Source organism: Eurosta solidaginis, chromosome X (genome assembly GCF_040869045.1).
Source record: "Eurosta solidaginis isolate ZX-2024a chromosome X, ASM4086904v1, whole genome shotgun sequence".
In the NCBI taxonomy this organism is placed as follows: Eukaryota; Metazoa; Arthropoda; class Insecta; order Diptera; family Tephritidae; genus Eurosta; species Eurosta solidaginis.
The window spans coordinates 5,866,831-5,892,599 of record NC_090324.1 but is presented as its reverse complement, the minus strand read 5'-3'; the positions used below and the strand labels follow the sequence as shown (position 1 = coordinate 5,892,599).

The 25,769-nt window shown below is 40.6% G+C and overlaps 1 protein-coding gene and 1 pseudogene across 1 annotated transcript in view; one reads left to right on the top strand and one right to left on the bottom strand.

Annotated features, from left to right (window-relative positions):
- Positions 1-18,833, bottom strand: part of LOC137234340 (NADH dehydrogenase [ubiquinone] iron-sulfur protein 2, mitochondrial-like) — a 44,696-nt pseudogene extending 25,863 nt beyond the window's left edge.
- Positions 1-25,769, top strand: part of Ca-alpha1D (Ca[2+]-channel protein alpha[[1]] subunit D) — a 6,221,746-nt gene that overhangs the window by 1,156,521 nt on the left and 5,039,456 nt on the right. The window lies entirely within an intron of this gene.

The following is a 25,769-nucleotide window of genomic DNA, read 5'->3' as shown; positions in this document are numbered from 1 at the left end:
AATATGCGGCTAAGTGAAGTGGAAAAGTTATACCACCTGAATCACAAAACTCGTGGGGAGGCCAGGGATATTGTGAAGAAAACCCCACTCACGAATGAGGGGTTTTGCCATTGCGTGGCAAAACCCTTCCGATAGTTTCGAAAACAAGAGAGTCATGATAAATTCTCAGTTGAAAATAAGTTTTAACCTGCCATCGGTGACAGGAGAGCGGAGGACTGAAATAAAAAATTTACAGCGATCTGTAAATAACTGCATCTCGATACTGCAAATGCATGGCATTGATACCGACAATTGGAATGCAATCTTTACTTATCTGGTATCTAGCAAGCTTCCGGACGCAACACTAGCCTTATACGAGCAGGGAATTACCAATAACAGAGAGATTCCGGCATGGCAGGATCTGGACAATTTCCTGCCGAGCAGGTTCAAAACCTTGGAGACAGCGTCGGACATTCAAGGCGTTCGAGTTTCCCGTGGAGCAATCAGTCGACTCTCGAGATCCGGCTACGAAAAGGAAGGTATCAGCCAATCACGGTAATGTTTCCCAGGCGGGCTGCAGGCTGTTCCCCAATGTTCCCCATACTCTGAAGTCGTGCCCCAAGTTTTTAGCCATGAAGGTAGAGGAGCGGTGTAGGGTAGTAAGGAAGTACAATTTATGTATGAATTGCCTCGTGCATTCACACGTTGCACGTAATTGTACAAGTACCTTTAATTGGACGAGTTCCCATCACCGCCATCATTCACTCCTGCATCGCAACCCAAATGGAAACAGGCAATTTCCATCAACTGCCAGTTCCCCCCCCCCCCCCCCCCCCCACAAACTAATACGATTCTACCATCTCATGACCCAACGACCTCAGGGAATGTAAACGCGTTATACGAGGCGAATTTTAACAATATTATTTTAGGAACCGCCATGGTACACGTATGTCACCATGGAGTAGCATATGAAGCCAGAGCTCTTCTAGATTCGGGTTCAGAAGGGACCTTCATCACGGAGCGGCTCCAGAGACGCATCACATTTCCAACACGCGCTGCAAACACCAAGGTAAGCGGCATCAATGCCACGTCCGCTGCAAACGTGTTTAAAGTAGCACTGTTCATTTTTGGGATCACCTGTCGACACCCAGCTCAAAATCGAGGCAAAAGGCCCCATTCTCGCCCAACCAACAGGTAGTCTTCCCCAGTTTTCTGTCGACCCAACCTATCTTGGTCAACTCCCCCCGATGCAGTTGACCGACGTCAACTTTCACAAAAGTCAGCCGGTCGACATGATTATCGGTGCTGACTTTTACCCCGCGGTAACAGAAGGGTGTGTAAAGAAGGATGTCTTGGGCTCCTTATTAGCTCAAAAGACAGTATTTGGCTGGATTCTGACTGGCCCAGCCCCGCTCCCCTCCAAACGAGTCCAGAGTCTTGCGTCTCCCTCTATACGGAGTTTTGAGGTCCCAGTTAACGCTGTTTTGGGAATTAGAGCAAGTTCCGAACAAAAAGTCTGTTACCCCCGAGGAACAATTTTGCGAAAACCAGTATGTAAGGACAGCGATCAGAAATGATGACGGACGGTACATGGTAGCATTACCTTTTCGACGTGAGCTCCCCGACGACATCAATATTGGACATTCGCGAAGCAGCGCAGTGCAACAGTTTATCCGGAACGAAAGCGCTATGTGTCGAAAACCGGAGTTAAAGGACGAGTATCATAGGGTGCTGCGGGAGTACATCACGTTGGGGCATATTAGTCCAGTGAAGCCCGCGGAGGGCAGGAACTTCTCCATTCCCTATTACCTACCTAGCCATGCAGTCATCAAACCGGACAGTACCACCACGAAGGTGCGCGTGGTCTTCAACGCTTCAAGTCCCACGTCGAATGGAATTAGTCTGAATGATGTTCTGTACCCTGGATCAGTTCTACAAGCCGACCTTACTGCCCTATTATTAAAATGGCGCTTTTTTGAATATGTGTTCAACGCAGACATCGGGAAGATGTATAGGCAGATCCTGTTACACCCCAACGACACCCAATTTCACAGGATAATTTTTCGGGAGTCCCAGAACGATGAGCTGGTAGACTACGAACTCCGCACAGTGACTTTTGGAGTAAACTGTGCCCCGTACTTAGCTATCAGGATTCTCCTCCAGTTAGCTGATGATATCAAGGTTCGTTTTCCGTTAGCTTCCAAGATATTTAGGCAGCATATGTACGTCGACGACGTTCTCGCAGGTGCCCATGACCGCGAGACAGCACTGCGAGCTCATAGAAGCGCTCAAGTGAGCTGGGTTCCCCCTTCGGAAATGGACGTCAAACTCGAAAGAGACCTTGGCAGCGTTACCAAAGGAGCACCTGCTAAAAGAGGAGTTCCTGGAAATTGATGACCTCAGCGAAGCCAGGATGTTAGGCATACGGTGGAATGCGGTACACGATATGTTCCATTTTAGCGTCCAGGAAATCCCCACCAAACCGAATTATACGAAACGAGAGGTTCTGTCTTATGCTGCCAAATTATTTGACCCGGCAGGCTGGTTAGGACCCATAGTAGTACAAGCCAAAATCTTGATGCAAGGCATATGGCTTACGAAAATTGGTTGGGATGATAGCCTCCCTCCAGACCCTTACCGGCGATGGGAAATTTTCCTCAAAATCTATACCCACATTTCAGAAATTTCAATTCCACGGTGGATTCATTTCAAACCATGGCATCAAATCGAGCTCCACGGGTTTTGCGATACCTCGGAAAAGGCATATGCAGCCGCCCTGTATTTTAGAGTGTACGACCGCACAACCAAATTTTACTTGTAGGTAAAACCAAGGTGGCCCCAGTTAAAACCGTCTCTTTACCACGGTTGGAATTATGTGCAGCATTGCTTCTGGCCGAATTTATCTACGCTTTGCTCCCCCAATTCGACATAACGCAGCCGACCATCTAAAAATGGACGGACTGTACCATCGTGCTCTCTTGGATGCAGAAGCCACCGTGCTCCTGGACAACCTTCGTGGCGAATCGGGTCGCAAAAATTGATGAGGTCGTCGGAGTGGAGGGATGGAATCATGTGGAATCTAGCGATAATCCAATGGACCTGGGCAGTCGCGGCGTAACTCCGCAAGAGTTGGTTAACAGCATGCTCTGGTGGCAAGGCCGAAGATGGCAGAAGGCGCCTCCATGAGAGTGATTGGAGCTATCGACGATACCCTAAAACGAACGTTATCCAATTATTCTACCATACGCTTGCGCGTTTTCGCGGCTTGTAGTCAAATTTTCCCATTTGATTTCCCTACACAGGGGAAATCAACTAATGCTACGACTTTTGCGATCAGGATATTGGATCGTGAAGTTAAAAAATTTGATAAAAATTATATTCAATAATTGCAAAGTTTGTCTCATCTACAGGAAAAGGACACGTGAGCAGTTGATGGCAGCACTACCGCCAGAACGAACGGAGCTCTCCCGACCCTTCACTAATACCGGAATCGATTTCACTGGTACGTTCGACATCAAAAATTATACGGGCGGGGCATACATATTAACGAAGGGTTATGTCTGCGTGTTTGTTTGCTTTGCTACGAAAGCAATACACTTAGAGGCAACAAGCGATCTATCGACAGCTACATTTCTGACTGCATTTGCGCGGTTCTTATCTCGGCGAGGCTGTCCCCACCAGGGGTATTCGGACAATCGGACGAACTTTTTAGGAGCAAATAAGGTATTAAGGCAAGACCTTCGAAATTTCATGTCTGAAGCTGCTCGGCATACCACTATATCATATGCCCATCAAGAAATCCACTGGCATTTTATCCCACCAGGAGCACCCCACATGAGAGGACTATGCGAAGCAGGAGTGAAGAGTTTAAAAACCCGTTTCCGCAAAATTTCAACTACAATGCGATTAACAATGGAGGAATTATCCACTCTACTAGCTAAAATAGAAGCCTGTGTGAACTCGAGACCGATCAGTCCGATGTCTGACAACCCCGACTGCATTGAAACCCTCACCCCTTGACACTTTCTGGTTGGAAGCCCTATACTCGCGAATGCAGAACCACAGGTTCAAGGAACACCGATATCAATCGTCAACCGATGGCAAAAGTTCAAAGCTATTCATCAAGGATTCTGCCAACGATGGAAGGGAGAGTACTTGAAGGAGCTACATAAAAGTGTTAAGTGGCAACATCCCCAACGAAATCTTGAGTTTAACGATCTAGTGATTATCAAAGAGGATAATATACCCGATAATGAATGGCGACTTGGTAGAGTGGTGAAGGTTTTCCCAGGCCAGATAATCGAGTACGGTTGGTAGAAATACGCACAGACCGTGGTGTGATTACACGGTCAATAGTTAAATTAGTCCTACTACCTATCGAAACCCCTAAGTAACCAATTCTCTCTTTGCAGCTTTCTTTTTTCTTCTTTCAGATAAAATTTGTTCAAACCAAAATGGTCCGAGCCAATACTAATAATACCCATCAATGCTCCTTATGCCAGCACGACCACCGCCTTCTTTTCTGTCACCAACTGCGCTGTATGGAACCAGGGGAGAGACTACGCGCCGTCCTCCTCCACCGCCACCGCCGTCAACAGGGCGATGTGACCGATGCCATATGCAGAATCACAGCTTTTTCCACCTATGGGAGACACCACGGCGAGAGGTTGACGTGCCACGGGGCCTTGACGAGGTGGAAAATCGGTCAAGTCAGTGACCGCGACCATACTGAGCTCGAGGGCTGTCGGAGTTAAGTGAAGAAATACTGGAGATTGATTCCAGCGATGAAGACCTCCAGCAGATAAATGCTCTTGTACCAGTCACCGCCGCAACACCGGTACTGAGACCACCCCTGTCGGGTATCCGGTTCATAGTTCCTCGCCCGCCTCCTTCGCCCCACCAGCGCCGAGCACAGCGACACCAGCGAAGGCGCGCCGCACAACAAGGTCCACCCCGAGGGCTAAGAGACGCTCGAGAGCGAATCCAATGGGCTGCCAGAAAAGCTACGGGGTTTTCTGTCCTTATGTCTACGGACAACCCATATCCACCATATCTCGGAGCCTTGCACAACGACTCCATCTGCTGCCACGGAATGAAAGGGAACACTGCGGTCTTAACTTGAAGGGTCTGAATGAGAGGGTGCAAATCCAGGCAAAGGTCTTTGGGAGCCTCGTAAGGAGCGCCCCTGAGCGTACTATTGATGCGCGTGTCGCCGATGATTTCGACAACCTGCGCCTGCAAGCGCTCGTTGCGTTTTTTCCCTTTTCTTGGACTTTTTTCAATCATACAGATCCGTTAAATGGTGTCACCTCCTGGGGGCCTATAAAATGATCGAACAGCGGCATAATCATTCTTAATCTTTTATTAGCGATCCACCAGAAGAGTGTTTGCCATTACATATTTTTAACATTATTTTGAATAAAAGCCTGTGTGACAGGCTATCATATACATATTCATTTCATACATAAAAGCAGAGTGGTTTTGCTTCTTGTTGTTGCACAGCTAGGCACAGCTGGTAAGTTTGCCTTTTCATTATCGTGCGTTTCAAGAACCGGCTCCCCCAAAGTTCCCCGTTTCCGGAATTCATGAGGAATTCCGGCGACATTTGTCCCCGCTCGAACAAATGGCATTGTTCGTTACACTTCATGAAGACGTAATCAAGACGATCGAAGTATGACAATGCCTATGTGTACGTTTGTATTCAATTTATTTTTTAGTACCACGATTTAGCAAACCAATATGTGGAAAAGCCAGCATGACGGTCTCACCATTAAATTCTAATACCAAACCTAATAACCCGTGTGCACCTGGATGCTGTGGTCCAAAATTGAATGTAAATTTTCGCATGGATTTTTCTACCGGCAACACTTTACCACTCCAAAGCGGTAATCTCAAGTCAACAGTATTCTCATCGGGATACATACCGGTTTTGATAAAATGACCGGCCCACTGAATTGACTCATAAACTCGGAATCGGGATACCATTTGGCAGCACCTCGTTTTTGTTGCGTATCGCTGCCCAAGGTCTATCTGATTGAAACTAAAGCTTGTGGTCGCAGTATTTGTAATCCTGCAGCGGCCGATCGTTTTATCAAAACATTAATTTGTGAAAGCACTATCTTCACACAGTTCACTCGGGTCCGTTTTATATAGTCCTGTCTTAGTTATTTATTACTCTAGAGGATTAAACCCATCCATTTTAGTGGAAAATTATAACTTTGTCCTGTTAAATATTGGCTGGAGCAACGAGCGCACGTCACAAAGCAATAAATTCAAAGACATACGTCCACACACAGGCACATCCACTAACAGATCAGGTAATTCGTATGCCAGATCTGTAAAGACTTGTGTGAATGCTTGTGGAAAGAACCTGAAAATAGAAAAAAATGGCCATTACTACATGAATCAATGGGCATCGCAAATGTGTGACAACTGACAGCGCGCCCACGCCGCAGTTGGAGCACCCCTTTGCTATGCTGGTACATACAATAAAAAACAAAAATTCGATACAATACCAAATTGACTGCTGGACCTCCACACAATCCACCTGAAAATAAAAAGAAAATTAATTAATTAATAATAAGAATATTTAATTACTAATTACTAAATTTTACTTACCATTTTTCTGTTCTACATGATCACTAAACCTACTACGACCACGCGACGTAGTAAAAGAATGAAGCAACGGGAAAAATCATTGGATTTTAGTCCCGTTTGTTTCAATTCAGAGGAATTTACACTCTATACACGGGTGTGTATGAATGTTGACTTTTTTTGGGTCTTTGCTGTTGGTATACTTATACCAGTTTGGGGACTTTTAAAAGGAGAATGTTGGTTAATTTTTTTTTCAGGAAAACAATAGCTTCAGTTTATATTTGTACAAACAATTCATAATTTATTGTAAAACAAATAAAGCACATTTCACGGAAATAACACTTTCAAAAAACATGTAAAAAAAACAAAAATCCGTATAAATTTGTAGATACATAGCTTATGCCTATATTATACTTGCTTTTTTCCTGTATTTTGTACTTGAAATACTGGCCAAAATTTCCAGAAACGTCTAATTACAAAAACAATTCTCCAATGTACCAAAAATACTGCCACAAAATAACCGACTACGGCATGTTGTCGTTTACTTAATTTTTTATTTTCGCTCAAAATTATTCACAAAAAAAAAAAACAACTGATTAAAATAGCGCAAAAAATGTATATTACATTTATTTCATAATTATTTCTTGTTTGAATTTGTGCACAAATTTTTAAAAATTGGTGGGTTTGGTTAGTGTCAATTCTTAACACTTTGAGCCCCGCGTGCCCACCCGTGGTCATTTTTTTTCTGCACCGGTGGACCGCGTGCTGACGAAGAGTTGTGCTTTAGTTGATAAGCTGGGGCCAAAATTTGTTTACTTAGTTTTATTGATTTTTTGCAATTGGGGTGACCTTGTGATATTTATTTTTGATAAACCAAATGTATTTTTGTTGTTTGTTTCCTGTTTTTTTTGTGTGACCACCGGTGGTTGGTCATGTTGTCCCAGAATGTCAAAATACATACTAGGCTCAAGTGACCACCAGTGTACATACTCTAATTTTATATTTTTATGTATTTATCATTTTTATTTTTATATTTTTTTTCATTTATTTGTTTTACAGATTTAATTTAAAATGTCTAGAAAAGTTTTAACACGTGATGACATTGCTGCCGAGCTCGAAAAATCGAGTGTAGACGAAGTTACAGGATTTTCAGATGATTCATTTGTTGATAATGACTTTGAGCCAGATTCTGAAAGTTCTGATTGAGAATCTGATGACGAAGATTTCCACGATAGTGATGAAGATATAGCAATGGACTTGAATGAAGATCCTGACGAAGAAGTTCCTCTTGCAAACTTGATAAATAGTCGAACATGGGGGCCTGTTGGTGGAGATCGGTTGACGTTTGTTGAGTCTCCGATTTATACAGGCGTGAATCCTGATGTCGTTGATCCTTAAAGACATACGTTGTGAGTAGTGTGAAGAAGCGATATGTTTAGTTTGTTTTCAAAGCCACAGATTAATCATTATTAAATTTATTTTTTTTTTCTGAATAGTTTTGGAATAATTATATTCATCTGTTTTTTTATATAATATATATCTTACTTTTTAAGTCCTAAAATTAATTTTTTGAATAGTTATATTGAATTGGACATGTTTTCGTTGAGAAAGTTCTTTTCTTTCTTACTTTTTAAAACTTAAAATGAATTTTTCTTACCTAAATTGAGTTCACTATTTTTTAGGCTTTGGCAGACCAAATTACAAAGTCCAAGTCAAAAATTTTTACATCCTGGGACCGAACTAATTTTATTTCAATGGTAAATATATGGAGAAAGTTTCCACCCGTGATCACAATGTCGGCAAATCCAACACGGCCCATGACCACGGGTGGTCACGATGTCCCATAATGTAAATCCACCAATGCCCACGGGTGGTCACATTACCCCAAATCGTCAACACATAAATGTCCACCGGTGGAGCATGCGGGGCTCAAAGTGTTAAGGATATTTGGGTGTGCTCGGCATTTAAATACGTTCACCAAATGATCGAAGTATTTGGTTTCAATGCGAATATATTGAAAAGTTGGTAGATATTTGGGCTTTGGTGGTAGTAGTAGTAGAAGTGGTAGAAAATGAAAATGGGTCAAAAGGTTGGTAGACCTTCCAATAAAGTTGTAAAGTTCGTGCACTGGCTTGGTATGCTTATACCAACATATGTACATATATTTGCCTACTTTTATTTTGCACACGACATTAGTGATGCACCAAAAGATCCAAACGGGTACCGAAAACCAGTCTACGACAAATCGGTATCGGAGCCAAATACCCTTCGGGAACCGTGCCATTTGGGAAATGCCACCAAATAAACAGGACTACAACCGTATTTAGAAAAATACTTTAAACAAATAATAGAAGAGCCGTACAGAGAGGGGTAAATTTTATAAAAAATTTTTTCTCCTCCAAGATGAACATATTTTTATTTTTTCTTATTTCGCATAAATTTTTGTTGTCCAAACATTTTTTTTGCGGCGGGCAAGAAAGTTTTTGGTTTTTAGCACCAACAACACAAATAACAACGACGCAAAAATACACCACACTATACATGCTCTAGCCTGTTCGGTACCAAAGTCTGAGTACCGAAAAACTGAAATGCTCAGTTTCCTGCAGCACTCGTATCAGTGGCTAGTTAAAACACTACCGTGTGACACAAAATAAACAAAATAGAGCACTAAAGGCCCATGCATCTTCGGATGGGTGCTTTCGTGGACCCACCCGATCTAGTAACCTTAAGGCTTACGTAGTTTAAGTTTATTTATGTAAATAAAATTTTTCTTTTTCTCGAAATAAATGGAGTTTTTTACTTAAATGGCAAGAAATATATCATGCAGGTTCCTTTATTTTTTCTTCTCGTTCTAGCTCTAGGTCACGGCAAAGGCAAGAAGGATGCCGTCGCACCTTCCGGCGCGTACCACTTAGTTCTTAGAATATAGTCGTAAGATAAGTCGTGGTCGGGGACGCTCGGGCGGAGTCTGAGCTGTTGCGTATCGCAAGGGGGCCGACATGTTTAGGCCCGAATCCTAAACTCCTATTAACTCGCGCTACCCTAATAGCATACATTATCGACCACTAGTTTGCCCCCATGAATGTATATGTGTACACACGTAGGGTTATGTTGCCCGTACACATATACATGCTTCCCCTTAAAACCGGACACTTTTCACGCGGTTCAACGGTTGTCCTCGACAAGGCAATCATCTAATAATCAGCGATTGTCGAGCGAACAACAGCTAGAACCGCCCGAGGAGCCCCGCCATTTTGATTTAACACAAGGTAAATTATTTGTTCTCATTATATCTATCACTTAAATAAAACTATCATTTATAACGAGAAGTCTCTCGCTGTTCTTTTTTTTTGTTTATTTCCAACACTACCGAAAACACAATTGTGGTGCCTCCGAGCTACCTCAATTGTTCATGACGAATTAGACTTTATTGGCTTTAAGGATATGAATATATATTTTTTGTCGTATTCAACTAATATGTTATTATAGAGAAATTCAATTTCTGGGTCAACGACCTCAGAAAAATGTTTTTCGTGAGAGGATCGCATTTCTCCAAACAACGTGTGGGGCATGATATTGAATTCTCTGCTCTCTTCAATTTCACATATTTCAAGCAGCATTTGAAGATAATCAATTTTTCTTTTTAATACACTTTTTTGATATGCAGACCGAAGTCTCGCTGGCCTTCGGTGACTTTTGTCATAGTGTTTGACTATGTATCTTAAAATTTTGCTTTTTCGTGCCTGTATATTTTTATTAGTAGGCTTATTACCACATCAAAGTGGTCCTGCCTAGCCAATGCACAGTGTTTCGTGTAGAACAAGCTAGCTGGACAAAATTATTTTATGAGATTTTCCGTTTCATATGCAGTCATTTATTACAACTACGTCATTTTTTTCAGGCATATGTTCTTTTTTTATTTTTTTCCAAAATTTTACTTCATATGCATACATTTGCTTATTTCATATACAGTAACTAATGTGAATAAGTGACATAGATCCAAAAAAATTTAAAGGACTTAAGAATATTACTTTATTGTACTTAAATTGAATGGACTACAAATCTCAATACTCTAAAAAATTCCGAAAAAAAATAAAATTTTTTTAGAAAATTCGTCGAATTTTTCAAACATTTTTTAAATATAATTTAGTTTTTGTTATAGATCGTGACAAGTTTTCCTAGTTAAAATAAATTTGCGAAAGCGAAGATTGTAAGAATTGTCCACAAAGGGGTGTCTACTTAATTATGTGAGTGACTGTACATATGTACATACATATTTTATATTTATTTGAGTATTTATCCTGGCACTACAATTTTTACGAAATTATTTTACAGTGTCAGTCAGGAATGTAAAAGTGAATTACAATAATAATAAAAACAATGTAAATAATTAAATTAATTATGTGAAAATAACTTATTACAAAAACTTAAAAGTAAAGTATAATACAAAGTAGAAAATACAATAGATTTAAATTAAATAAAACCTGATCCAACAAAAGTTATAGGATAGGTTATCTTTTATAATTATGTTATTATTCGCTATCATCACTTTCATTCGATGAGTTACTTGTGGAATAGTCATGAGCATCAGCAACACTACTGTGAAAGCTTGAAACAACTGGGGTATTTATTGACTCCTCAACATTATCGGGGGACAGTAAATTTAAGACTTCTGAAGTCAGACTTTTAAATTTTTTCTTAGGTATCTCCCTAAAACTTTTAACTAAAGGATCCGATGTTATAAGCAACATATTCATAAGATCTCTATTTGTGGCTTCACGCGACTGCTTTTGTGTGTTATCATCCCTGAATCGTCTCAAATCTTTGTTACGGGCTTCCTGTGCTTCCTCAGAAAGTTGACCAATAGGTAAAATTGCTGATTTTACAATATCAGTACTATGCACTAAGATTTTATGAACTGTAACAGGCATGGATAGAGATCCATGTATAGTTTTTTAGTCTCGACCGCAAATTTTTCAAATCTTTGGATATTTATATTGTACCCAGATGCTAATGCGCGAAAGAGAGCGTTGAATCTTTTGATGAGCGTTACATCCAATCCCGTAATCTCAGCACTAGCTTCAGAATTTTCGAAAAACCTACGAGCAGTGTTGCCGTCATTGGTATTGCCGAAACCTGGTTTTGGTTTATCTACTATCAATCCCAGTACACTTTTAAATTTATTCTGGATTTCGTTGGAACGTAGCTTTACACTCTCTTTATCTGCCTCATTCCTAAGCTGCCACTTTTTTACTTCGAGGCGATAACTTATATGAAGCAAGCATTCAAAACATCTTATCCATGCATGGAGAGTAGACAAACCAAAATCAAGATTATCTCGGTTAGGCGTAAAGTCCCGTAACTCAGAATTCATATCTTTTGGAGTAGCACCACAAATATAACACTTTTGTGCGGAAGAAGTTTCCGTCAAAGCATTGCAAACTTTTACGTCAATCATTGTTAGAAGCATATTATGATTTACGGAAACTTCGTATTCTTCGAGCATGTACTTTATTGGCAACAACGCATTTATCTCCTCTAAAAATTTGTTCGTTTCAAAAACAATAAAATCATTTGTTTCTTTAGAAAAAATAAATTTAATTGGACGATAATACATGGTAGAAGAAGGTAGAAGATTCTGCCAAACAATGTTACCTTTTTCATCCTGTAATTGAAAAGGAACGAAGGAAAATATAAACAAAAATTCATCAGTGTCAGAACTGCATGTAAACTTTTGCTTATATGTGCTATGGCCAGAGCTTCCATCGCAACCCCACTTGCTGATTAAAGTATACGTCAAGTTTGTAGGTAATAAACTAACAAAAACTTCTTGATTTGCTAAAACTAAACGCTCAACAGTTTTATCTAAGACGGACTGCACTTTAATTTCCGCACGTGTTTCACTCACATCAATTTCATTTGGATAGAATTCTGCCTTAGCTTTTCTTAGACTATAAACTGATGGATAAACCTTATGGCCTGCCTTGATGCTCCACTTCCGAGTCGTTTTATACCCATGAGTCGTCGACTTGCTATCTACGTAGTATGCTAAAGCTTCTACATTGCTCAAGCATCTTGCACCTGGCTCACATGTCATCTTTTTGCCGGATATTTGAGTGGTTTTCTGTGATTTTTTTATAATGTTAGCAACATTTCTGTTGCCGGACATATGCGTTGATACTTCTGCCGCATAAAGTAACTCACCAGGACTTCTAGATTGCAAGAGGTCATCCACTCGACGCCGTTTGATTTTTTCACTGCAGCTAACAAAGTCCTTCTTTCGTTTTCCGGAGTCGGGGGTACCTGAAGAAGTGGTTGGTTGGTCTGATGGTAAATGTGAAGTCTGGACTCGAAAGCCACTCCGAGTTTTTATTCAAAAATCGCTCCTTATGTCTTCCAGAAGTGTTCCACTTATGATCCAGCTTCGACGAATATGCCGATATTTGTAAGCTTAAACTTTTTATCGAATACTCGGCTGCTTCGCTTAAATCGTACTTAAGTAAAACAAAACTCAATAATTCTTTATATCTGGTTTCCTTCGAATGTTGAACCCAAATGTCAAAAAACTCCGTTCTTGGTACGGTTATGCCTAAACTGCTTTGTGTTGTTGATTTTCCGACAGGGTGAATAGTTGATGATTGTTGTGCTGCCACCTTAAGTGTCGTTGATCGTTCTGATTTGTTATCAGTTGTGCAGTATTTATATTACATTTAGGTACTGGTGCGGTAGGTTGTGGCAGGTTGAAGTCAGTGATCTTCGCCTTTTTGCTTTTGGTATGCTCTTGTTGACCTTGTGCGTTTATTTTTGTGTGTTTTATGGCTACGTGTTTGTTGCCTGTACCTGAGAATTGGTTTTGCCGTTTGTAGATCAGCTTTAAAGGTTCAAATATCTCGTCGGAGCTGGTACGTACATACATCCTATTTTATATGTAGAGATAACTAAATCTACAAAAAAAAAATTAAAAAAAGATGTGCAAAGAATTCGCAATGGTTTTTTCTTTCGACTATTAGAAAATACTTGCTACTATAACATATGTAAAATTTAGCCCGGATGTGCGCAGATGTATGTAACTTTTTTGTCCCTAAATTTAAAAATATAGAGAAAAAATAACTTTTCTTCTTAATAACGGAATGTTAAATATATTGAAAATACTCCAAATGCGAAAGAGTTACTATTAGAAAATTTTACTTACCTTCGAGCTTAGAATCCATTAAAATAAAATTATATAAAAATGTTCCCTTAAAAGAAATAAGAAGCTTAATATTCAACAAGAATTTTGCAAATTAATCAATGCATTTTACGGCCACTCCTGCTTTCTTACTTCAATTACTCAATATATATGAGCAAAAATATCCAAAAATAGCAAAAATCCCGTTATTTTGTTTGTTTTCTTTCATTTCTCATTACACTTTTCTTGGAATAAGAACTTTGTTTTTGTCCAGCTAGCTTGTTCTACACGAAACACTGTGCGGCGATCAGTATTAGCAAGCATATGGCTATTGTTATGTTTATAGTATTTTAATTCTTTAATTTCTTTCAAATTTTCGACATTTTTAATTTCTATTTCTTTAAACAGTATGTCCTGTTTATAGCTCTGATTTAATATTTTTACAGGCTAGTGAAGTTTTTCCGCAAACTCTACTTTATTATTTTCAAAAATTTCATTGTATATTTCAATTTTACAATTTGTGAATGTTATTGGAAAGTTATTTCTCAATATAATCTCTCTATTATGTCAATTTTGGCTTAAGGCCCTTTCGTGTGCATTTACAATCAATAATGTATCATCATCTATTTTAACAATTTGAGTTTTGTTATTTCTTTCAAACAGACAATCGTTTTCAAATATGCACTTTTTGCTTCGTTTCAAATCCTTTAAAGGAGTATCTTTTCTGTAATTTAAATGTACTTTATTTACTGTAATAAAAAAAAATTAACTCTTTTTCTGCTTCAGGCATCCCCATTATGGGCTGCTGTACTGAACTTATCATCATCATTATCATCGGGGTTTAGGTTTGGCAAATTCGCAAAATTTCGTGGTTTTTATGTTGGAAGGGAGAAAGTTTTGCAACGGGTTAATTCTGAAATATGGTTGATCCTTATGCCTTACTCTTTTGAATTGTGCTTGGTTATTGTTTTTTTCTTTTGCTACCTTAATTCTATCTTGTAATATGGATGGACAAATGCTTTCTTTAGCGAACCTTGGAGAGCACTTGATAGTTGAGTGATATCGATCGTTATAGTTAGCTATAACCGTCTGCATCCTCATTTCTGTTGAAGGCTCGTATCATCAATTCCTGTTACTTTTCCAACAGGGTTGAGTGAAGTCTCTCAATGTCTGCATTACCAGTGTGGTTATTGGGCTTAGTTAAGTGGACCTCAATATTTTCGGAATTTAGATACTGTGTTAATTGCTCTGCTCTAAATTCATTATCCATTATAACTTTCTTAGGCTTCCCGAATTTTCAAATTGTTCCATTAATATGGTCTTCTTTGACCTCCAATTTCTATCAGTAATTCTATATGCAGCTGCAAATTTTGATAATTTGTCTATTGTGGTAACAAACGAAAGTTTGTTAAAGTGAAAAATATCTATGTGAACAATTTCCTTTTTATCTGAAGGGGTTTCTGTTATACTAAATTTTGGTTTTATAGGCTTCGTATCATATTTTATCTGTTGGCACTTCTCACAGTTATTTATTATTAACTGAACGTGATCCCTAATTTTTGGATAAAAAGTTCTGTCTTTCAGTGTATTATATGTTTCTCCAATGCCGCTGTGCATCGATTCATTATTGTGATACAAGGAGATTTGTCTATGCAGTTCTTCTTCCTGCAAGATATCTGTTGCTCTCTTTGTGCACTTAAGGAATTCCAGCTTGCTATTACAGGAGAACATGGATATTAGTAACAATTGAATTTTATGATAATCCCTATTGTTTAGGCAGGATGCCTAACTTTTCCGCATCTGATTGCGATCCCCCCAATGCAACTCTGCAAATCGATACTCGATACTCGACTTAATTTATAACCACCCACACCATCACCCTCATGCTTTTGCATGCATGTACATGCACGTGTATGTGTGCTTTTTGTCAGCACTCATGCATATGCATGTCGGGGTTGATGTGTGGGTGCCTTTCCCCTCCAAAACGGAGCATTTTGCGGGTCAACGGTTGTAGCTTTCTATACAACCGGCCTCTTGATTTTCAACAGCCGTACAGCTCACATCTGCCGCCAGCGATCTCTGCCGTAATTGTTTGCGTTTATTCAGGTAATATTGTAACCTTTGCTATTTTTACATTTACCCAATAAATCATATATATTATAACGAGAAATCTCGTCTATTTGCTTATTTTCTATTCCATACACCTATTCCCACTGAGATCGACCCCGGTGCGCCCACCTACCTCCAGGAGCACACGCACCCCGGCCGAACACCTATCTTCAGCCTCAGAAAAAATTCCAGCTTTGCTACCCTTAATGTGCCTTTCTAATATTCTTTTTAACGTTACTTCATTATTCAAAGGATCAATTTCTATTATCTTCCTACCATGTACTTATTGACAATTTCCTCCTTTATAGCAAAATGCTCCAATAATTCTTCCTCGGCCGAATGTATCATATCCGACATTTCCAAATTTGATTCCTTATCATTATTTTCATTTATCTTTGGCGAATTCTCGATTCGGCTTAAACAATCTGCTACCACATTATTCTTTCCCTTTACATATTCTATTTCGTAATTGTACTCTTGCAATTTCAAAAGCCACCTCTGGTGACGTTGCGAAAACTCTTTTCCCTTATATTTATTATTAAGGTACACAATCAGACAGTGGTCAGTGATTATTTTAAATTTATTTCCATATATGTATGATCTAAAATATGTAATTGCATAAATAATTGCCAGAAACTCCTTATCGGTAGTGGCATAAATTTGCTCATGATTGTTCAAAGTTCTTGAAATATAGCATACTGGCTGAGCCTTTTGTGATAATACTGCGCCAATGGCGTAATCACTCGCATCTGTTGTGATTGAAAATTCCTTATCATACTCTGGGTATTTAAGGATTGGATGGGAAGAAATGAGAGATTTGAGATTCTCAAAACTTGAAATATATTGTGGGTCATTAGGGTTTATTTTACACCCTTTTTTCAAGTATTTAATCATTGGATATGCTATTTTTGAATAATCTTTTATAAATTTCCTGTAGTACGCTGTAGCTCCCAAAAAGCTCTTCAGTTGTCTTTCTGTTCTTGGTACTTTTAAATCTAAAATCATTGCAATTTTCTCTTTATTGGGCTTTATACCTTCTTTAGTTAAGGTGTGCCCTAAAAATTTTGTTTCTTTCCTTAAGAAACTGCACTTATCCGGCTGGATCTTCAAAATTTTGCTCTTGCAACTTTAAAAAAATTTTATCTATGGAGCTCAGATGCTCCTCCAATGAAGTAGAAAATATCAAAATGTCATCCAAATAAACGACACATATTTTATTAATATACTCTCTTAGTATGTCATTCATAAGTCTTTGAAAAGTAGCCGGGGCGTTTTTCAACCCAAACGGCATTCTAACATACTCGTACAAACCTAATGGGGAAACGAAAGCTGTTTTTTCAATATCCTTAGATGCCATTAAAATTTGATGGTAACAATTTGCGAGATCAAGAGTGCTAAAGTACTGTGCTTTGCCCAGCTTGTCCAAGATTCCTTCAATATTTGGCAAGGGATACTTGTCGTCAATGGTTATCTGATTAAGCCTACGGTAATCAACCACCAAACGAAACTTCCTATTTCCCGATTTGTCATCTTTCTTTGGCACTATTATAATAGGAGAGCTATACTTACTCCTACTTTTTTGAATTATACCCTGCTTTTCCAGGTCTGTTATTTCCTTAATAGCCTCCTCTTCATGTTTGGGAGGTAACCTATAAATTTTTGAATTAATCTGCTGGTTTTTGGTGGTCTTTATTTCATGAACCACTGTTTATGTATTTGTTAGGGTGTCCCCGTCTCTATACATTAATTTTTCATATTTTTTAAGCAATTTTCAACCCCTTTTCGTTCATCTGATTTTAGATGATCAAGTTGAATATTTTCCAATTTTCCCGATTCCAATGCGTAAACTTGCTCTTGGATCGTTTTTGAATAAAATGGTATTTTAACGCCATTCAAAAGTTCAATTTCCTTATTTTCTATGTCAATTATTTTGAAATTTTTTAATATAAAATCATTTCCCAGCAACAGGTCATATGGTTTATTAAAATCCATTTTAACCACCTCATTTTTGCATTATCAACATATTGAAATTCAGAGGGACAGGGGGAGGCAACTCTCTCGTTTGCGCCCCTAATATTCCCATTCAATGTATTTATTATTATTTTATTTCCCTCAACGACTGGCAAATTATATTCATAAAATGTTTCTCTTTTCATAATACTGATGGTGGATCCCGGATCCACCAATGTCAAAAACTTTTTATTAAATAGTGTTAACATTATTAATATTTTATTTTCATCACCTGAGGATAGTTTGTTAAAAACTCGTCATTGTGTTGACTCGCAGCATCGACGTCCATGGGTTGAGGCCCATTTGAACGTCTTGTCTGCTGGGAGGTATTTTGCCTATTATTATTAAAGTTATTGTTTTGTTGCCGACTACCTACCTGTTGACCACTTTGGGGTCGGCTACCTACCTGTTGGCCGTTCTGAGGTCCGTTACTTACCTGTTGACCACTTTGCCTGTTATACCGACCTGACTCATACCTACCGTTTATTTGCCAATTATTAGGCTGCCCATTTCTATTATTTGAAAAACAATTATTTTGTGAACGGCCGCTATACGTGCCTGAATTATTCGCGGCCGTACCACCGTTATTATTATTATAGCTGCCGCTATTTTGCTTTGCAAAATTATTCTCCTGCCTTTACCCACTATTTTGTGGTCGGGAGTTTCAATTTTGTGTTCGCTTGTTTGTGGTATACATTGGATTCAGATTTCTTGAATCCAATCCTATAAAATTATATATGAAATCCGCCATTTGTGGCCATTTTACAACATTTATAATAGCGCAGGCAAACGAACCTGACGCTAATTGTTTAATTCGTTGAAGGAGCATCCCCGTAAGTATCTCCTTCAACGTACCACCATTTTCGCTTAGAGCGCTAAACTCGGTGATATTGTCAAGAATATCCTTTGTTTTACGACTGAATTCGGCAACTGAGCCTACTTTTAAATTTGTGAAGTCGTTTGTAATCGACATCTGGTCTTTTGTTGACCGAAAATGTTGCCTCAATTTTTGGCCGATCCTCCTATCTTCAGATCGAAAACCACCCTAAATGCTTCCTCCTGCTGTGTTGTATAGTCTGCCAAAATTCTATCCACCGTTTGGATAAAAGATGGCAATTTCTTTGTATTACCCTCAAAGGGTTGTAAATACTTGAGATCCTTTACTATCCTCTGCCTAACTGTCGTATTACGCTGTGCAGCATTTTCTTGCAACAGTCTTGTAATAGCCACAAGGCAAGCCTCTACATTTTGAGCCATTTTCTTTTCTTTCTTTGTTTTTCCTCAACAAACCAACACAAACAAACAACAACAAAAAATATTTTGCGAACGATTGCCTTTTCAAAAAAAAAAAACAACTTTCCTCTTCTTATACAGATATTATTTTTCCTTTACAAACACTTTTCGTTTTATTATTATTAATACATCTATATATTTTTTTTTCTTCTATCGAACAATATTTTGCAAACGATTGCTTTCCTTTTACTATTTCCGTTCTTCTTTACAGATATCACTTTGTATAATTACTATTATTTTATTTTTCTTTTCTATTGAGCAATAAGCACCACCTCATAAAATTCCTTCCTTATTTTTCTTTCCATTTCCATTTGCATTTACAATTAAATTTACTTAATCACAATATGAAAAAAAAATTTTTTTTTCTGCTCACCCTGCTTAATGTCCTTTCTTTGATGCTGCTGTATATAGATGCTATGGGTTTCTGTCCTTTCTTACCAATACTTTATTCCATTTCCATATGCTGCTTCTTGTTTCTTTTTCCTCGGTGCCGGATTGCAACACTCCAATATTCCACTTCGTTATACCGCTATTCCACTTCGTTATACAGCCCTTTTATTATTTTTCTTTGCTATTTCTATTTTATGTTATTATTGAGTTGTCGCCCGATTAATTATTATTTTATTTAATTATTTTATGTATTTTTTTTTCTTCGATTTTATTTTTTCCTTTTATTTTTTTTTCACAATTCTTCCGGTTCGCCGCGACTGCGCCAGTTAAGTCTTTGAGTTAGACGTTGGGCAGGGTACTACTTACGATTTCGATCGTCACTAAACAAGTGCCATTCTTAGTTTTGATATTATTTATAATTCTTTATTTAATATATTTATATAATTAGTTACACAAATTTTATATGTTCTCCAAATTTGAAGTATTATCCTTTAAGTATTTTCACTCGACCGAGATGGACAGGTCGACTTAATTCCGGACAACAACTGCCCTTTCTCAATATGTTGCTTAACCTAAATACATAAGGCATCTTTCCGATGCACATACATAATTACTTATTTACTAAGCCCACTCAACAATTCACATACTCCCACATATGTACTTTGGCTGCAACATAGTTGCAGTCAGCAGTATTATTTATTATGCCTCTGTAGAACAACATAAGCAGAGGCATCAACTGAATTGGTTTCTATTAATGTATGTATGTTTGTACATTTGCATGCTTCCAAAGTGGAGTCATAAACAAAGCCCAGTTTAGCTGGTTGCAACAAAGTATCTTATTTACTTTATTTATTGTGTGGCTGGCCTGATGTGGAGTGCTGAGCAAGCATTACTTAAGACAACTAAGTTCTTATTTTGGGTGAACAAGTATATTTTAAAATATACTTGTTTTCCCTTTTTCTTCGGTATAGGGGACATTCCACATAACTCGCGCATCAATAGTACGCTCAGGGGCGCTCTTTACGAGGCTCCCAAGGACCTTTGCCTGGATTTGCACCCTCTCATTCAGACCCTTCAAGGTAAGGCCGCAGTGTTCCCTTTCATTCCGTGGCAGCAGATGGAGTCGTTGTGCAAAGCCCCGAGATATGGTGGATATGGGTTTTCCAAGGTCGATGATCGCGCGGACTGCATTGGTTCGTCCCCTTTCTCATTACTTTGGTCTATACGGTAGGCACAACGACAGAAAAACCCGTAGCATTTCTGGCAGCCCTTTGGATTCGCTCTCGAGCGTCTCTTAGCCCTCAGGGTGGACCTTGTTGTGCGGAGCGCCTTCGTTTGTGTCGCTGTGCTCGACGCTGGTCGAAGGAAGCGGCCGAGAAACTATGGACCGGATACCCGACAGGGAAGGTCTGAGTACCGGTGTTTCGGCGGTGACTGGTGCAAGAGCATTTATCTGCTGAAGGTCTTCATCGCTGGCATCAATCTCCAGTATTTCTTCACTTGACTCCGACAGCTCTCGGGCCCGGTATGGTCGCGGTCGCTGACATGGCCGATTTTCCACCTTGTCATGGCCCTGTGGCACGTCGTCCTCTCGCCGTGGTGTCTCCCATAGGTGGAGAAGGCTTTGATGTTACTCATGGCAACGGTCACATCGCCCTGTTGACGGACAGTTGCGCGTTGCATGGCGTGGTGACAGGCAATTGCCACAATGGCGGTGGAGGAGGACGGCGCGTAGTCTCTCCTCTGGTTCCATACGGCGCAGTTGGCGACAGAGAAGAATTCGGTGGTTGTGCTGACATAAGATGCATCGATGGGTATTATTAGTATTGGCTCGGACCATTTTGGTTTGAAGGACTTTGTCTGAAAGAAGAAAAAAGAAAGCTGCAAAGAGAGAATTGGTTACTTAGGGGTTTCGATAGGTAGTAGGACTAATTTAACTATTGGCCGTATAATCACACCACGGGCTGTGCGTATTTCTACCACCCGTACTCGATTATCTTGGCCTGGGAAAACCTTCACCACTCTACCAAGTCGCCATTCATTAGCGGGTAAATTATCCTCTTTGATAATCACTAGATCGTTAGCTTCAAGATTTCGTTGGGGATGTTGCCACTTAACCCTCTTATGTAGCTCCTTCAAGTACTCTCCCTTCCATCTTTGGCAGAATCCTTGATGAATAGCTTTGAGCTTTTGCCATCGGTTGACGAAGGACATCGATATTCCTTGAACCTCTGGTTCTGCATTCGCGAGTATGGGGCTTCCAATCATAAAGTGTCCAAGGGTGAGGGGTTCAATGCAGTCGGGGTTGTCAGGCATCGGACTGATCGGTCTCGAGTTCAGACAGGCTTCTATTTTAGCCAGAAAAGTGGATAATTCCTCCATTATGAATGGCATAGTAGTTGAAATTTTTGCGGAAATAGGTTTTGAAACTCTTCACCCCTGCTTCCCATAGTCCTCCCATGTAGGGTGCTCTTGGTGGAATAAAATGCCAGTGGATTTCTTGATGGGCATATGACATAGTGGTATACCGAGCAGCTTCAGTCATGAAATTCCGAAAGTCTTGCCTTAATGCCTTGTTTTCTCCTACAAAGTTCGTCCTATTGTCCGCATACACCTGGTGGGGACAGCCTCGCCGAGATATGGACCGCGCAAATGCAGCAAGAAATGTGGCTGTCGATAGATCGCTTGTTGCCTCTAAGTGTATTGCTTTCGTAGCAAAGCAAACAAACACGCAGACATAACCCTTCGTTAATAGGCATGCCCTGCCCGTATAATTTTTGATGTCGAACGGACCAGTGTAATCGATTCCAGTATTAGTGAAGGGTTGGGAAAGCTCCGTTCGTTCTGGCGGTAGTGCTGCCATTAACTACTCACGAGTCCTTTTCCTGTAGATGAGACAAACTTTGCAATTATTTATTATATTTTTTAACAAATTTTTTAGCTTCACGATCCAATATCCTGATCGCAAAATTCGTAGCATTAGTTGATTTCCCCCGTGTAGGGAAATTAAATGGGAAAATTGGACTACAAGCCGCGAAATCGCGCAGTCGTATGGGAGAATAATTGGATACCGTTCGTTGAGGGTATCGTCGACAGCTCCCAACTTCCTCCCACGCATATTATTCTGTCCGCATCGAGGAGGGGTTTGAGGGTGCGGATGGAACTCTTTGAGCTCACGGCATCAGTTGAAGCTAGCATCCGAAACTCTTCAGCGTAGCACCGTTTATGCGTTAAAATAATAAGCCGGGCTTTTACCGTTTTAATTTCTTCTGGTGAGATATCTGAGGTGCCCTTGCGGGGGGTTAACTTATGCACAGGATGCGTGTTGCGGTAGAACTGGAAGATCCGTGCGATGACTCTAAAGGCTCTAGAAAAGTAGGAAAATCGCTCCAGAATATCCGGGAGTTCTTGAGCGCTGGTGGTATGAGCTCGGACAGCTCGTTGTTTAGGTCTGTTTCCATAAGCAAGACATCTGTTTTGCTTGGCCACTCCAATGGGGGCGCCTTCAGCCATCTTGGGGCTTGCCACCAGAGCGTGCTGTCCGCCATCTCTTGCGGAGTTACACCGCGACTGTCCAGGTCCGCTGGATTATCGCTAGATTCCACATGATTCCATCTCTCCATTCCGACGAGCTCATCAATTTTTGCGACCCGATTCGCCACGAAGGTTGTCCATTTGTATATGGTCGGCTGCGTTACGTCGAATTGGGGGAGCAAAGCGTGGATAAGTTCGGCCAGAAGGAATGCTCCACATAATTCCAACCGTGGTAAAGAGACGGTTTTAACTGAGGCCACATTGGTTTTACCTACCAGTAAACTGACATGGGGGGTCCTGTTTGTTGTGCGGTCGTACACTCTAACATACAAGGCGGCTGCATATGCCTTTTCCGAGGCGTCGCAAAAACTGTGGAACTCGATTTCATGCCACGGTGTGAAATGAATCCACCGTGGAATTTTAATTTCTGAAATGTGGGTATAATTTTTTAGAAAAGTTTCCCATCGCCCGTGAGGGTCTGGAGGGAGGCTATGATCCCAATCAATCAAGATTTTGGATTCTACTACTATGGGTCCTAACCATCCTGCGGGGTCAAATAATTTGGCGACATAAGACAAAACCTCACGTTTGGTGTAATTTTGTTGTGTAGGGATTTCCTGGACGCTAAAATGGAACATATCGTGTACCGCATTCCACCGTATGACTAACATTCTGGCTTCGCTGAGGTCATCAATTTCCAGGAACTCCTCCTTTAGCAGGTGCTCTTTTGGTAACGCTGCCAAGGTCTCTTTCGAGTTTGGCGTCCATTTCCGAAGGGGGAATCCAGCTCCCTTGAGCGCTTCTATGAGCTCGTCACGAGCTTCTAGTGCTGTCTCGCGGTCATGGGTACCTGCGAGCACGTCGTCAACGTACATATGCTGCTTCAATATCCTGAAAGCTAAAGGGAAACAAACCCTGATATCGTCAGCTAACTGGAGGAGAGTCCTGATAGCTAAGTACGTGGCACAGTTTACTCCAAAAGTCACTGTGCGGAGTTCGTAGTCTACCAGCTCATCGTTCTGGGACTCCCGAAAAATTATCCTGTGAAACTGGGTGTCTTTGGGGTGTAACAGGATCTGCCTATATATTTTATCGATGTCGGCGTTGAACACATACTTAAAAAAGCGCCATTTTAATAAAAGGGCAGTAAGGTCGGCTTGTAGAACTGGTCCAGGGTAGAGAACATCATTCAGCCTAACTCCATTCGACGTGGGACTGGAAGCGTTGAAGACCACGCGCACCTTCATGGTTGTACTGTCCGGTTTGATAACTGCATAGTGAGGTAGGTAATAGGAAATTGAGGAGTTCCTGCCCTCCGTGGGTTTCACTGGACTCATATGCCCCCGCGTGATGTACTCCCGCAGCATCCTATGGTACGCGTCCTTTAACTCCGGTTTTCGACACATAGCGCTTTCGTTCCGGATGAACTGTTGCACTACGCTGCTTCGCGAATGTCCAATATTGATGTCGTCGGGGAACTCACGTCGAAATGGTAATTCTACCGTGTACCGTCCGTCATCATTCCTGATCGTTGTCCTTAAATAGTGGTTTTCGCAAAATTGTTCCTCGGGGGTAACGGACTTTTTGTTCGGAACTTGCTCTAATTCCCAAAACCGCGTTAACTGGGCGCTGGAAAGTTCTGTATAGAGGGAGACGCAAGACTCTGGACTCGTTTGGAGGGGGAGCGGGGCTGGGCCAGTTAGGATCCAGCCAAACACTGTTTCTTGAGCTAATAAGGAGCCTAAGACATCCTTCTTTACACACCCTTTTATTACCGCGGGGACAAGTCAGCACCGATAATCATGTCGACCTGCTGGCTTTTGTGAAAGTTGACGTGGGCCAACTGCATCGGGGGGAGTTTACCAAGATAGGCTTGGTCGACAGAAAACTGGGGAAGACTACTTATCAGTTGAGGGAGAATGAGGCCTATTGCCTCGATTTTGAGCTTGGGGTTCGACAGGTGATCCTAAAATGAACAGTGCTACTTTACGCACGTTTGCAGCGGACGTGGCATTAATGCCACTTACCGTGGTGTTTGCAGCGCGTGTTGAAAGTTTGATGCGTCTCTGGAGGCGCTCCGTGATAAAGGTCCACTTTGAATCCGAATCCAGAAGAGCTCTGGCTTCATATGCTACTCCATTATGACATACGTGTACCATGGCAGTTCCTAAAATAATATTCTTAAAATTCGCCGCGTATAACGCGTTTACATTCCCTGAGGTCGTTGGGTACTGAGATGGTTGAGTCGTATTAGTTTGGGGGGAGGGACTGGCATTTGATGGAATTTGCCTGTTTCCATTTGGGTTGCGATGCAGGAGTGAATGATGACGCTGATGGTAAATCATGCAATTAAAGGTACTAGTACAATTACGTCCAACGTGTGAATGGGCGAGGCAATTCATACATAAATTGTACTTCCTTACTACCCTACGGCGCTCCTCTACCTTCATTGCTAAAACTTGGGGCACGACTTCAGAGTATGGGGAACATTGGGGCACAGCCTGCAGCCTACCTGCGAAACATTGCCGTGATTGGCTGATACCTTCCTTTTTTCGAAGGTGGATGTCAACTGCTCCGCGGGAAACTCGAACTCCTTGAATGTCCGACACTGGTTCCAAGGTTTGGAACCTGCTCGTCAGGAAATTGTCCAGATCCTGCCACGCCAGAATCTCACTTTTATTGGTAATTCCCT